At 31.9% G+C, this 16617-nt stretch overlaps 1 long non-coding RNA gene across 1 annotated transcript; it reads left to right on the top strand.

Annotated features, from left to right (window-relative positions):
* Positions 1 to 9015: 9015 nt before the first annotated feature.
* Positions 9016 to 11994, top strand: LOC134720531 (uncharacterized). Its single transcript, XR_010107751.1, has 3 exons — positions 9016 to 9133; positions 10570 to 10617; positions 11962 to 11994. It is a non-coding gene; the product is annotated as an uncharacterized LOC134720531 (long non-coding RNA).
* Positions 11995 to 16617: the final 4623 nt, after the last annotated feature.

Genomic DNA, 16617 nt, shown 5'->3' with positions numbered 1-16617 from the left:
GTAACACAAAAATTACTTTTGTTACACAAAATTGACTTTTGTTACACAAAATTGACTTTTGTGAGACAAAATTGACAAAATTGACTTTTGTCTCAACAAAATTGACAAAATTGAATTTTGTCTCAACAAAATTGACAAAATTGAATTTTGTCTCAACAAAATTAACAAAATTGAATTTTGTCTCAACAAAATTAACAAAATTGAATTTTGTCTCTACAAAATTAACAAAATTGAATTTTGTCTCAACAAAATTGATTTTTGTCTCACGAAAGTCAATTTTGTCTCAAGAAAGTCAATTTTGTCTCATAAAAGTCAATTTTGTTGTTACAAAATTGAATTTTGTCATCACAAAAATGAATTTTGTCGTCACAAAATTGACTTTTGTCTCAACAAAATTGACAAAATTGACTTTTGTCTCAACAAAATTGACAAAATTGACTTTTGTCTCAACAAAATTGACAAAATTGACTTTTGTCTCAACAAAATTGACTTTTGTCTCAACAAAATTAACAGAATTGACTTTTGTTTCAACAAAAATGACAAAATTGAATTTTGTCTCAACAAAAATGACAAAATTGAATTTTGTCTCAACAAAAATGACAAAATTGAATTTTGTCTCACAAAAGTCAATTTTGTCTCACAAAAGTCAATTTTGTCTCACAAAAGTCAATTTAGTCTCACAAAAGTTAATTTTGTTTCACAAAAGTCAATTTTGTCTCACAAAATTGAATCTTACCGTACACAATTGACTTTTGTGATTTAATTTCCATATCAGGTAACAAAAGTCAATTTTGTATGCAAATATGTTTATATTTGCATACCTTTAAGACAAAATTGACTTTTGTCATGACAAATATGAATTTTGTCTACAAAAATGAATTTTGTCATGACAAAAATGAATTTTGTCTACACAAATGAATTTTGTCATCACAAAATTGAAGTTCTCACAAAACAAGTCTGTAGCACATAGTTTTGTAAGACAAAAATGATTTTGTTATGACAGAATTGAATTTTGTACAAAACCACAAGAGTCCCATTCGGCGCCCCGTACTAACTCCTGTATTTCTGATACAATTTTTTCTGAATCATAACAGGTTAAAATGGGACAGAGGAAAATATGGTTACGTTAGAGAAGACCTTAACCACAGTTATCTGTTCATCAAAATTTAGGAATTCAAATAAATATTCAATGCTATTTTTCCGTTCTTTGTGTTTCGAGCGCATTTGTCTCTGCAAGTGGCGTCTCCCATATAAAAGTTTTTTGGTTATTTGATAAATATTTTATTTTTGTTTGAGTTTACGAATTAGAATTTAAAATAACTTTCACATTTACTGCTCATTCTAACCTCGTTTAGTTTATTTTGTAAAGGTTTTGAATTTAACACCTCTACATCGGTAGCTACATAATTTATATGACAAAGGGATTATGTAAAATAACGTATTATAAGCACTTCAAATTAGTATTTTTAAAAATATTGAGAACACGAAGTTCTTTAAAAACACTCAAATCACCAACTACGATTTTTCTTTTTTAAACGAAAGATTTTTTCTTAGGGCTCATGAACAAAAAGACATAGTAACATTGTCATAAACCAGTCAATTCGTATTGAGCAATAACTGAAAATTATAATCAGCTCCAAGTTTTCTTTCTCAATACAAATCTTTAAATAACGTACTGATTTTATTGAACAAATACAAAATGTTCGATATCCTACTTAAATAATACTAGAAGCCTGAAATTGATTTTTGCAGTTTGAAATGAACATACATCCAGTATTGACTTATTCAAACTAGATGAAATATCTTTATCTATATCCATAAGAAGTTGTCTGACGGTCGTCACAGGAATATTAAAAAAAGAAATAAAAACTTTCCGCTATACAAAATTATCCGGTCGGCCCTTAAGATTTATTTACTCATTTTGAGGTCTCCGCAGTGCATTTTTGAATTAAAGTAATTTCATGATATATTTGGTTATTATTGTATTCAAAATCAAACCCAAAAGGTATTGTTAATTGATATAATTTCACAAATACATCTACTTTTTTTCAAATAAAAGAATTAAATTCAGTTATTAAGTAATTATTTTAGGTTAGATTATTCCTAATCGCGATTGCATTTGTAATTTAGTATTATCTGTTTATGATAGAGAAAATCTAGTTTTCTGAATTGATTTTCATCTGCAAATCGGCGATGTATTCCATTACAAAAATAAATAAATATAATAAATGAAAGAAAAGACAAAATAACAAACAAAAAAAAAATGTGTATCGACATTTTGTTTGCAATTCCCATATCCTCTTAGTGATTTATTTTCAAATATTGAATCAGTATGAATAACGAAAGGAATTATATAGCTATGAAACATTTATCATTCTTTTTGCTTGTGTGAAACATTTAAATTGAATGAATACTAATAATCACATTACCTTACAAAATTGAAATCGAAGTCAAAATCCTCTAGAAAAAAGAAGAATAGAGATATCTCGATATCAAGTTGACAAATACTTCGATCTTCTTGAGAGTACTACACTAAAGAGATCAGATCTCATGATTGACCCGACCCGAATATATAATTATGACGAATCAGGATTTTCAGGTCGCTTTTAAAAATGATACTAAGAATGTAATTGTTCCAAAACACATTCGTCATACAAACCAAACCCATGTCAACATTTCTGGGAATACAACAATAGTGCTACCTTTTTCTGTTTCTGGAAAAACAGTCCCTCCCTTCTCTGGAGCCTTGCCTAGGGATGCATACTGAACATGTATACTAGATTCATGGCTCGTTGGTTTTCCCGTTTGAATGGTTTTACACTAGTAATTGTGGGGCCCTTTATAGCTTGTTGTTCGTTGTGAGCCAAGGCTCGGCGTCGAAGGCTGTACATTGAATTATAATGGTCTACTTTTATAAATTGTTATTTGGATGGAGAGTAGTCTCATTGGCACTCACACCACATCTTTCTATATATATTCTCGTTTTATGCATAAATTTTATATTCTATTTCTATTATTATATATACAGTTTTCATCACTAAGAAAAATTATCATGTACTAAAGTTATCTTTACTTTCAACGTAAACGATCTCGGGATTTTTTTTATAGGTAACATGTTTCGTGTTTCGCGGATTTTTAGTCTGCTGCTCAACGATGTCAGGTTTTTCACAAAGACAAAGAAAGGTATAAGTTCAAGCCATTCGTTTTTTCTCGGAGATTATCATCAACATATATAAAGTGATTGTAAAGCATCTCAACTATCCACTTGTTGTATGTTAATATTTTGCAATTTACTACAACCGAACAGAAATGTAAGAAGTTTGTCAAGGATTTTTATTTAAATATATTTATTTATAGTGGATTGAGAAACAAATTTTACAACTTATATTAATCCCTTTCCACTTTGCGAGTGCGAGTGCTGCCTTCTCAGCTGTTAGGAGGATAAGTATTTGCTATACTCTCTGAAGCTTTCTGATTCTTAGTTGTTGTGTGAAAGCAATTTATAAGTCTTTTTTAAAATAAGAAGGGATAAGGAGTTAATGCACATGAGACAATATTAATATCAGTACATGGTAAATTATTGTTGTCCTTCATCTTCAAGTGACCATGAGGCATTCAACAATGAACAATGCCCTTCATGACTGGTAATTAGTTCAAGTTGACCCCTCACATCGGTTTGAGCGGAATGCATTGTTAACTATCATACAAAGCTACATCAATGTATGTATGTTTGTTTGTCGATACTAAAAACGTTTACCTAAACCCAATAGAAATAAAAACATTGGTTTGAGATTTTTTATATTTTTGTCAAACGAAGTTGGGGAAGGGATATAGTGTTTCATCAGTCCGTCACAAAGTTAAAGTCTTTCTATCTATGGTAGTATAAGTTATTATTAATTAACGTGAGATTTTGTTCTAAGAAGTTTCTTGAATAAACAAGGGTCCTGATAGAAATGATGTTATCATGACATACATTTCATATATGAGTGACTGATTTAAGTGTGTGTTAGAGTCCCTATCTGGTGGAGAAGAAATATGTTGTCAGACGATGCGTCTTTAATCCTAAAAAAAATAGTCATTTTGACATAAAATTCATTGATGAGTAAATGAGGTGAAAGGCTGCGTTAAAGTCTATATCTGAGATGAAGAATACAAATATGGTGACAGTCGATGCAACTTTGATAGTCACGAGTTTCAAAATCAAGGTTTAATAAAAAGTTATTACAGAGATATGTCTCGCCTTTTTGTAATTTTGGCAATGAATTGTGCCAATTAATGCAAATACAATGCAAACCAAATATCAATGACCTACCACAAGTGGATCCCCATAAATTGACATAATCACAAACTTTAAATTTTTGGAGTTTTTTTTGGGTAAAATTATTGAAATATTCTTCTGAAGGGGTGACATTTAGATATCTCGAACTATTGTGTGTTAAAATTAGCGAGGAATTAAAGTTTCAAGCTGAAACCGCCACAAAGGTGTCAGTATTCACCTCAAAAACTAACAAAACCTTTGAACAGACTTATTTAAAAGAAGGGATATAGTTACGATACTGTTGTCAGGTCATTAAAGATTGCATATTTTGGCGTTATTATTGATTCACTTATAATAGGGTCTTTGCATCGAAACTAAACACATTTATTAAAAAACAAGTTTGTGGCATGACACAGGTTATGTTCTTCTCATATATGTTATGGTGGTATGATACTTAACCCCTAACGGGAAGGATTGTGCATGATGTTCATATGATGAAATCATAATCTTTCAGTCAGTTTAATTGAATTCGGGAGCTGGCATGTCGGTTAACTGCTAGTAGTCTGTTGTTATTTATGTATTATTGTCATTTTGTTTATTTTCTATGATTACATCTTCTGACATCAGACTCGGACTTCTCTTGAACTTAATTTAAATGTGCGTATTGTTATGCGTTTACTTTTCTACATTGGCTAGAGGTAAAGGGGGAGGGTCGAGATCTCACAAACATGTTTAACCCCGCCGCATTTTGCGCCTGTCCCAAGTCAGGAGCCTCTGCCCTTTGTTAGTCTTGTATTATTTTAATTTTAGTTTCTTGTGTACAATTTGGAAATTAGTATGGCGTTCATTATCACTGAACTAGTATATATTTGTTTAGGGGCCAGCTGAAGGACGCCTCCGGGTGCGGGAATTTCTCGCTACATTGCAGACCTCTTGGTGACCTTCTGCTGTTTTTTTTTTTCTATTGTCGGGTAATTGTCTCTTTGACCATTTCTAAGTTGCCCAACTGCGGCCAAGCTTCGCGAAGGGTCATGCGACATAATCAGACAAACAAACTTTATTAGAGTAACTCTCTAAGGAACGATCGTTTTCATTGGTCAATTCAAACCTTCGACCTCACACCTGCAAAAATAGAACACACGTACTTTAGCGTTGAATGGACTGATTAATATTCACGTAGCTGGTCAAGGTCGTCAAAAGCTTCTATTGTCGTATTCGCATACATGATTCTAATCAAAATTCTAGCTTTATAAATGTGCAGTGCATGTGAAATTCATTTGTTTTATAATTTTCTGCAAATAATTGGTAGTAAAGTTTAAACTTTAAAATCTTAACAGTTAAAATATTAATTTTAAATATCTCCTCTTAATCAAGGGACGACATCAAAAGTTTGATGTAGGATAAAAAAAAAACTCAATTCACATTTTTTTCATTGACACACCCAAGTTGCTTATCCTGCCTCGTCTTTTACTCAATGGACTCGATGAATTAACGTTGTACTTGAAAAATGAAACTGTATACTTTACTACAAACACTTTTCATATTATTTGCCAAGTTTTAGGTATTCTTCATAGAATAGTGATTTTTTTCTGATTCCATTTACTTGAAGAAAAAACTTAAATCCCGAAATTGTAAGTAAATTCATAACATGTAACAAGCTTTGTTAAGAAAAAATGGAGATGGCCAATCATGGCACAGCGGATAATTAAATGAAGTTTATACAAACGATATAATTCATGAGGTTTTACTATTCTCGGTTGAAAAACGAACGTAAATTATATATTGTAGATATTAAACCGTTGGTTTTCCCGTATGAATGGTTTTACACTAGTAATTTTGGGGCCCTTTATAGCTTGTTGTTCAGTGTGAGCCAAGGCTCCGTATTGAAGGCCGTACATTGACCTATAATGGTTTACTTTTATAAATTGTTATTTAGATGGAGAGTTGTCTTATTGGCACTCACACCACATCTTCCTATATCTATGTAAATAGAAACAAACAATGTCTGTATTCATTAAATCATTTAAATGTATTTATAAAAAGGTGAGTTTCATCTTGTACATACATTTAGTCATCCTTAATTTCTTGATATTTTTTTTATCAGTTTATCATACACGTTTCGTTTTGTATTTTATTTTAAATACGAATACATACTACATATACTTTAGCGGATTGTTCAACAATGTTATGCAACTCTATTCTTACAGTATAAATTTAAAAAATAAATATTCACCCATTCATAATCGAAAACAGTACATTTAATATATGTAAAAAAAGAAGATGTGGTATGGGGGTATGATTGCCAATGAGACAACTCTGCACAAGAGACCACAATGACACAGAAATTAACAACTATAGGTCACCGTACGGCTTTCAATAATGAGCAAAGCCCATACCGTATAGTCAGCTATAAAAGGCCCGAAATAACAATGTAAAACAATTCAAACGAGAGTTGTTCCTTATAAACTACGACATTTCTCACAAGTATTAATATTTATTTAGTTCCAAACATGCGAAAGAAATAATCTTCACTGAATTCATTCCGGTGTACAAATGGTACGATTAGAGTTATTTTGTTTCTATCTTTGGGGGACAACTTCCTCCTTTTATGGAGCTACTGTGTGGGTTTTTTTTAGCATGAAAATGATAAAAGAGGAATGTCAGTGCAACCCATCATTAATTATTGTAAAGCGGGATTAGTATTATGAAATACTTTATAAGTGACTACGACATTGTAAGGATTATAACCTAGCGTAGGTATGAAAAAAATTAAAAGTGGTTCATTTATTCATCCGTATAAAAGCGGCACATGCATTTTATTTTATCCTTATATTCTCATCATGCCGGGTACAAGATAATTGAGTTGCTGCATGCATAAAGAACTTAGAATATCAGTATACTATTTCGACCCCACTATTTGAAGTTAACAAAACATTTATTTAAATATTTTGGCCAAAGATGGGAAACTATACAAATCATTGTTTTTACGTTCGTAGTAACATATAGTAAATTCCATTGTCGGTCACCTGTGTCAATTCACGTGCAAACTGACTACATTGCTGTTGTATTTAAATCTTTCGGCCAATGAAATGAGACGTTACAAGTTGTTTGTTTATGATAAGCCAGAATGTTATCAATGAACTATCAAATGCTAAACTTCACTGCATATCACTGTAGCAACATTCCAGCAGCACCTGCATACGGGGTATATATCTCCCAATTGATACGATATTCCCGTGCTTGCATTTCCTATCATGATTTTCTTGATAGAGGGTTACTGCTCACAAGGAAGCTATTAAACCAAGATTTCCAAATGGTTAAGTTGAAATCATCCCTTCGTAAATTTTACGGACGCCATCACGAGTTGGTTGACCGTTATGGAATAACCGTTTCACAAATGATATCGGATATGTTCCTTACGTCGTAACTACAATCCCCTTCCCTTTCATGAATTTGACCTACCTAATTAGACTATTGACCGGATTTGTAATCACATAAGCAACACGACGGGTGCCGCATGTGGAGCAGGATCTGCTTACCCTTCCGGAGCACCTGAGATCACCCCTAGTTTTTGGTGGGGTTCGTGTTGTTTATTCTTTAGTTTTCTATGTTGTGTCATGTGTACTATTGTTTTTCTGTTTGACTTTTTCATTTTTAGCCATGGCGTTGTCAGTTTGTTTTAGATTTATGAGTTTGACTGTCCCTTTGATATCTTTCGTCCCTCTTTTGACACGTTCCCCATTTCCATTCTCAATTTTATTAATCCACACCTGACAACAATCTACAGATAGACGGGCGGACGCAAAGTGAGACGAGACAGATCACAATTGCTCACCTGACCAATATATTTTTCAAACAAAAAGTTCTACTTTTACCAGGCAGCGATTTTTAATTGTCCTTTCACACTATCTGTTTTTAACATTTTTGATTTTCGGAGGTCGTGCCAGACTTAACTGTGTTCGCCACAAACAACTAAAATCAGAATGAGATGCATTTACGCAGTTATGTTTATTTTCCTGTGATCCCAAGCATACAGTAATACGGTACAGAATTCGGCTATATATACAGTTGCAAGTGAGAAATAAATAAAGACACAGAGATAAAAATTAATAAACTAACCTTTCGCTTTAAAAGTATTTCTATCTTCCATTACGGATATTATAAAAGAATCTCACCTGCCGACTGTTTTCTCGACCGTGTCATGATGAAATTTTGAAAGTGAGTAAGGGATGTTTTGGAACTTCAATTATCAAACAAATTGATTATAAAAACCGCAAATACAATGTAACATTTGTTTTTACTTTAACTGCTAAAATCCTATTGTATTTGACATCAAACGCAGCTCCGCGTTCGACACCTTCCTTTGAAATTATTTATAGAACTTTAATAAAGCGTAGGTCAGTTGATTAGTAATCACGTTGATTCTCTTTAACTGACTGTTTTATATACTTTGAATGTTAAAAAATACTTAAATATGTTGAAGTCAACCCATGCTTTGCAAATTTTAAGGGGGGCGCATGCCCGCCACGCTCCCGCCTAAATCCGCCCCTGTATAGCATTATCATAACAAATTTGATTGGAACAGTTCTGTTATGAGGATTCAAGGCAACTCAATATAGAGTTTGTTTATATAAGCGTTTTGCACTTTTTTACCAACGACTTACGTATTTCCGCCCCAAAAAAATAGGTGCGTGTGCCAATCAACTCTCTTATAAGTCACGAAATAGGTAAATTAATTTTTATCGCATTTAGTCATACGTTATATTAATGTCAACACAATATTCGTTTATCTGTGGTTCACAATTTGTAGACACATCAAGTATCGGATCTGAATTTTACAAATTAGGATAATCCAGACAGAAGTCCTCACACTTGGTGAGTAAGAATAAAACTATATTTTTTTTGCGTCTCATCAAACAATATCAAACGATATAAAAGTTATATTTTTTTTCATGAAAGGTTAAAATTGTAATCCGTTATTTTTTAGCAAATAAATCTGGACCAGACTTAGCTGCAGTAAAGATTATTCAATATAGACAAACTGATTTAAGTGTACTACTCTCGTAAATCAAGGCGCAGTTCACCAATGTGAATTAATACAGTACTGCATTTTGTGAATTGGGTTATCACAAAAAGCGAATACTTGTATAACAATCCCATAGTCGTGTCGTACTTCGTTCTTTTGGTAGAGTTATTATATAATCAAATAATGAGGTCTTTTCACTTTTCCGAGGAAAGACCGATTGCTTTTCGAGTAGACAGTCGTTGAAAATTTCGTAAGGGTTCCGCGGAACCAAGTGTCTCACCTACATTTGCTGTTAATCACAAACTCTACAAAAATGAGGAAAAAAATCAATAAAAATATTCCTCTCAATGCTATCTCTTGATTGTAAGAAGCTTCTGTCCAAGTTTGGTAAAAATCCAGGATAGTTTATGAACCTTATAAATATTTTTAAAAACTTTAACTGCAGACTGTATGTAATATATATTAACTGGAAGAAAAACTAAGATTGATAGGTAAAATACGGATAAACAGGTACACAATTTTATATTGGTTTGTTATTATGTCAGTTCATGGGGAAACATTAGTGTTTGGCCAGTGTTACTCGGTATGCAGTTGTATAATCATTGGCACATCTCATTTCCATGGAGAATATTTGATTCCGTTTCTTTGAAGAAAAAAAAGGTTTTGTATATTTCTCAACTGGAATATAAGATTTTTTTAAATGCATGACTTCATTCAAAAGAAGGAAATGTTTAGTAGTATCATTTGTGAACTTCCGATTTATTAAAAAACAAAATATATACTTGGTAAAATGTGTGCTACATGTATTATGTATTAAGGTCGTTACAGTAAATGAGCTATCTTCCTATATCTATGTCGCAGATTTTTCAAAATATAATTGAAAATCGATAAAAAATAATTAATAATGCATTTATCTTTTATATCATCTGAAATATTCCAACTTGATATCTATCAAAATAGGTGAACATTTGTATAGAAGTCCGCGGTGACCATGTGATATTTTTTGTTCGTCAAATCGGAAATTAATGTATCAACAACATATAGTTTTTTAAAAGAAAAATCTATGTACTAGAAATTTGGAGATTTGGCGATTTTGAGACAAATTCAACACAAATTATTTTACAGAATGAGAGATTTAAATGCATTAATCTTTAAATTTTCAATTACAGTTTAACGGGACAAAGTTGTATGCAAAGTATTCCATGATACTTTTCTTCTTGGTTTTAATACACCAACTTACATACTATTTATTAAAATGATTTAATGAATTGTGTTTTTTTTTCAGTTTAAGATGGCTACAATTCCAGTCGTAGTGGTGCTTTGCGCAATTTTTGTAAGTTTATAGAGTTGTTTTAAAATCCTCTCAATTTTAGGCACGATAATAGATTGAATCATTTCACAAAAGTGAATCTACATTCAAAATTATTTGTTTGAATTTTATCGCTCGGCGAGTGCGATCTTGCAAATTGCGCTCACTAAGTCTCGTTTAAAAATCAAAGGCATGTATCTTACAGAACATTGCTGATGGCTGCGCATTGAACTTTACTGAGTTAATTTTTTTCATCCTCTTTCCCAGTCGAATTCTAAATTTTTTTTTGGATAAGTTATTTATTTTTGTAAACTAAGAGGACAGGTTATCTATTTTCTGCACTATTGAAGCAAGATTTTTCATTTTCATTAAGCGGGGGTTTTTGGAGCCACTGAAGGTCACAGAAGCTATAGAACAAATGATGCAAAATCATGCTTCCTGTGTCTTCCCCAGACCCTTTCTTAATATTAAAATGCAAGTTCTGTTTAAATTATTTTTTTGACAATATTTTGGTCTAAAAACAAAATGTATAGATTCAGTGTAAGACTTAAGTTTCTAGGGACAACATCAAAAGACAATATGGATGATAAAGCAAAAATGTAATTTACATTGTTAAGTCTATAGCTGCTGTTTTTTTTAAACTCCTGATCACTCTAATAAAATATTGAATCTGAATCTGAATCTGTTAACAAGAGTAACAACAAAATTAATAAATTACAAAAAGGAATGCAACACTAACAGAATATAAAAGGGCAATCAATGAACTAAAGACAAATAATTAAAAACCATTGATCCCGAAAAATCAGGGGCTACGTCTGAGGGAGAACAGAACTTGCTTCTTGCACACGCGAACAAAATATGATATGGAGTCAAGCGTTTGGTTTTGAAATTTCCTACATGAGTCATTTGCCTCAATGTAGTTACGGCCCTGTTAAAATAAAGTGCGATATTAAAGTGTTCCTGAAAAATAGACCTCAACTTATTTGAAACCAATTTTCAGACATTTCAAGTATTATTTTAATAATATTTATACTTTTATTATTTAACAAATTGGGAAGTATTGGGGAAACAGATGAATCTATGAAGAATCCGGTGCCATCTCATACTTTCGATTAGACCTGCTGAGTTATTTATTTTCAATACATTGCAAATCAGGAAATTTATTTTCCAACTACCACAGAATAAACCATTATTTTTTGTGATTATCAAGGCTGAATTATTTATTTTCAAAATCCTCCTGCCCCCTCCCCAGAATATCAAATGGTCATCCCCTTACAACAATATCCTTATTTCGACGGGTTTGTATCATAAGCAATAAGACCACTAGCTAAAGTTGTTTGATCTAATTATTTTTAACCTCACCAATAGATTGCTGAATTGACAACAGTAGCAACGACAACAGCAATACCACCTGCATTTCATCAAGGACCACAATATACAATAAGTAAGTTGAAATAAGTTATCTCAGTAAAACACACATTAATGTAATACAATCAATATGACACGAGTGGTGAGTTGTAAATAAGTCATAATAATACAAAATACACTGTATGTGGGTAGTTTATAAATATTTTTTTGGGAAATATAAGGAATGACAAAACAAATGATTAAATTGATTTTTTTAGGTGGTATGGGATTCTAATTTAAAAATGATACAATTTTTCCATACTTTTCCAACAATGTAGTATATGCTGTGATATGTCCAAAAATATAATAAGAATAATAGGTCACCGGGCATTTTCTCTAGCTACAGGTTGCGACAAAATGACACATTTTGTATGGATTATACAGGAAACAATCATTTATTTTATGTGATTATAAGCTAAACTAAAATAATAGAATTGTATAATAACATACGAGAAGAGAACTTTTTTACAATTGCTTTGAGATTCAAAAGAAAAAAAAGTCAAAGCGCGTCTTTTCCCGGTTACAATATAAAATAGCTAACTTTCGTGTAGATTCCTCCAGAAATGCAATATTTAGCAGTTATCTCACCTTAAAATGTTTATTAAAAAAAATTATCAGCGCTTGTAAAAACATATCTATATGTTAAAACCTTATAAATTATTTATACTTATTTATGAAAATTCAGATAAGCTATCTAGATTCCTCATCAAATTTTACTTATTTGATTCAAAATCTAGACTTTAACTCAGTCTGTTATTTATAATCCAAGATGGCGAAAACCAATACCACTTTAAGAATTATGTACCCTTCTGTTGATTCAATGCTAAACATATAGAAATTTTATAAAACATCCACAGCCTTTATCCTTGTACTACCATATTTGGCAAGTTTATGACTGATAGATATAGGAATATTGCATGCAGTGCTAGCATTGATTTCATTAGAACAAGTTTATTAATGTAGTTATTGGTTATAACCACAGGGACTCGGTTAGCAGATTAAAATTTTGTAAATCAATGTTTTTAATTTATTTTTTATTATTTCCTGTCTATTTGCATTACTATATTAACGTATTTAACGTTGCTATCACTATTTCTTTGTTTTCTGGCAATGTGCAGTTTACTATCCATATCCATATACAGAAAAAACCTAAAGGGATCTAAGTCGCCATCTTGAATTGCCTTCCCTACTTTAGATAAAAAATAATTAAAAATATTAATAAATTACTATAACAGAACCCTTACGCAGCTTCAGTTGCATTCGTGTCAGAATATTCAAATTTCCCGGCGAAAGCAACGTATCATTCGGAAACTTCCGGGTTGATGCGTTTACCACAACGATAAATCCTTATAAACAGGAACAACTTGACTTAATTTATCTTTTCCTCATATACGTGCTATACGATACAATAAATGTATATGAATGGGGTGTCAGACTGTGTGGTTTACACCAGCCAGATGTCTGTATACATACATGTACATGTACCAAAGCATGTAACTGTGCACAAGATGAAACAAGCACAGTAGCCCCCAACCCCTTTGGCCATATGTTTATGGTGGGATCATAAGTGGTAGTAGTCTAGATAATTATGACAAAAAAGCCTTTCTAGACATCATATTTATTGGTCTAATCAGTTACTGAGTTAGGCTAAGGTTTAGTTTTAGATTAAGTTTCTGAGACAAAGATACAAGTGTATATGTGTCTCTAAACAGATTTAGGGGGGAACAGGTTGGTTCCCCCTTCTAGTGAGGAAAATTTGGTGGTCTATAAAGGGAATCATCCAGGCATGACTGTAGCATAGACAATAAATCTTCTGCATAAGGGGAACATTTTTTTTTTCAAATGGATGTGGACGATTGACCAGGACTGGAGCACCCCCCTCTCTTCCGCATAGTAATGTAATATAGCTCTTCTATATATTTTCATATTAACAAAAAGAGTAGCCCTCGAATGCATAGTCATATTTCGTTGTGTGAAACTCGACCTTCCTTTTTTAAATCGTTTTTTTGAATGCCAATAATAATTGCTGTCTCTGTACAATATCTAAGCTAATTCAATATTCAAATCGCTTATTATCTAATTTTCATATCGTCTTTGTTCCAGTGATATATGCCCGTCATCTTAAGAGCTTCTGAACTTTTTTTTGTTTCGTTTACCGCTTGCTGAGAGTTCTTTCAGATAATTAACGCGCCAATGACGTGATCTCGTATCTCGCGTTGCTTTATAATTCTCATGAATATTCATACTACCCTAGGCTGGTGCTACGTAGAGCTAACCTAGAATTCATTTCCCATTTTTCACTACACAATCATTTGACTTTCACCTGTTACGCTTGCAAAAAATCGGCAATCCGGCGTGACGCTTATACCCAAATGCGACCCACTATTTTACTCTATTTTGACTCATATTAAGCCCATTATAAATATATTAAAAAAGTAGCGTGGATTTTTTTATCCCTTTTTATCCCGTCTCGTTTCGTTTTTGAGTCATATATAGATGTCGTATGTGACAATGAGACAACTCTCCATCCGAGTCACAATTTATAAAAGTAGACCATTATACGTCAAAACACGGTCTTCAACATGGAGTCTTGGTTCACACCGAACAGCAAGATATAAAGGGCTCCAGTGTAAAACCTTTTAAACGGGAAAACAAAGGTGCAATATATATATCAAGATGTACGTAATTAGTGGTGAAATGGGTAAAAAAAATAAGGATAAAGATCCCTATACGCTTTTTAAGAAACTAAATGGAATACATTTGAAATAAATGTTATTTCTATTGAATTTATTAGAGTGTTTTAAAACCAAACTTTCCTCCGTAAGTTAAATTTTATCAAATCTTTCTCTTACTTTATCTATTATTTGAGCAAGTCGGCTAAATTAAGGCTTTTCAGCTAATTTCCTAATGCATGTAAAGCAAAACTTTGGTTGGCTTGCTTGTCTTGTTTGTAAAATTGTTTATACAAACTTTGTAAATACGATTGACATTTTTAAACAATATGAATAGGCATAGTTTAACCTGTATTTTTAATATTTGAATTAAATTGGGTGTTATCATAATGATTATTCAATAAAAAAAAAAGCAAGCAAATCAACTAAAGTCTTGCTCTACATGCTTAAAGAAATGAGCTGTAATAGATAAAAAAAAATTATACAGTGAAAATGCACCGCATATACAATACTAATGATTCGCTGAGCTCCACAGTGAAAATGAAAGAATAGTATAATTATTCGACAGTAAACATGACTAGCATTACGAAATCATCATAGTGGAATTTAGTTGAAGAAACTGGATGACAAGACATATTCTACGTTACACAACATTAATAATTGTATTAAAATGAATATTTTTTACTGCAACAACATCTTACGTGTTAGTTATAAAGCACCTGCACGATCTGTTCGTGATATGTCCTAAATATTCACCTATTTTGGTATATATTTCACAGCTGGATGGCTTTAGGCGCGACAAAATCCCGCTCGCATCTCTTACTTTGTTTTATTAGTATTATGTATTTCTGAACATATACATTTTAACTAATTTTCTTCATTTTCTTCAAAAATTAAAAAAAGTTCGTCTGTTTATTTATCATTCTACATTAGACATTTATGGCATATACAGTAAAAATGATATTTTAGGATCCGCACTTTACATACACTGTATACCGGCATTGTCTATGAACGGATTAAAACGAAACAGTACGTATAAATGTATACTTGTTGTTATCACCTTTAACGCGTTTAATAGTCACATGGAAGAAAGCATGATTTAATCATGGGGACAATATTTTAAATACCAAGAGGCATGTGTTTGAAAGAAAAACATATAGAAGATATTGAAATGTATTTGTTCAAAAATAAATATTTTAACTAGTATATACCTACAGGGACGTATATAAGTCCTTGATACCTGCCATTTAACTTGAAGATTTTTTATGCCCCGCCCTTTCTTCATGTTAAGTGGCCGGTCCGGGATAAATGATCTTTTTTAATTATTTGTTGCAAATTTCTTGCAAGGGACAACAAATGATTATTAAAAATAAACATTTGATAACCCAACCCCCATTTTCCCCGTCTCTTTCCTAAATATTTTATATCGCAGTTTATATAGCGGGTATCGATCATCTATCTTTGAGGATGGTATAAAGAGGCAATCATTTAATTATGAGGGGCCGGACCTGACAGATTTGGTCAGTAACATTTGTAATTTTTGAAGAAGAAAAAAAATCAACTGCTACAGTAACAAGCAAGAGTATTTATTACACATACATGTATCATTTTACTGTAAAATAGAATTTGGAGACCATTTTTATCAGGTGGAAGCCACCATATTTATTACTATTTTTTTCTGTGGCCAATAAATATATTTACAAAATCTACCTGCTCCGATCCTAGAATAAAAGGGTCTTCCCCTAACCCCCGTTTAGTATGCGGTATTGCTGGTTTTATTTCAGATATTTGGTCCGGGGGAAAAGAATAGTACGCCGAAAAAAAGAAATTGGAAACTTAATACGCTGGAATTATAAAATTATATTATCTTATATGGTTATTCATCGTTTATTCAGCGAAAGAACACATAGAATATATGAACATGATGAAGTTATCGTTAAGTATT

Source organism: Mytilus trossulus, chromosome 6 (genome assembly GCF_036588685.1).
Source record: "Mytilus trossulus isolate FHL-02 chromosome 6, PNRI_Mtr1.1.1.hap1, whole genome shotgun sequence".
Classification (NCBI taxonomy): Eukaryota; Metazoa; Mollusca; class Bivalvia; order Mytilida; family Mytilidae; genus Mytilus; species Mytilus trossulus.
Note: the sequence above shows the minus strand (reverse complement) of the source record. Positions and strands in the feature narration are given on the sequence as shown.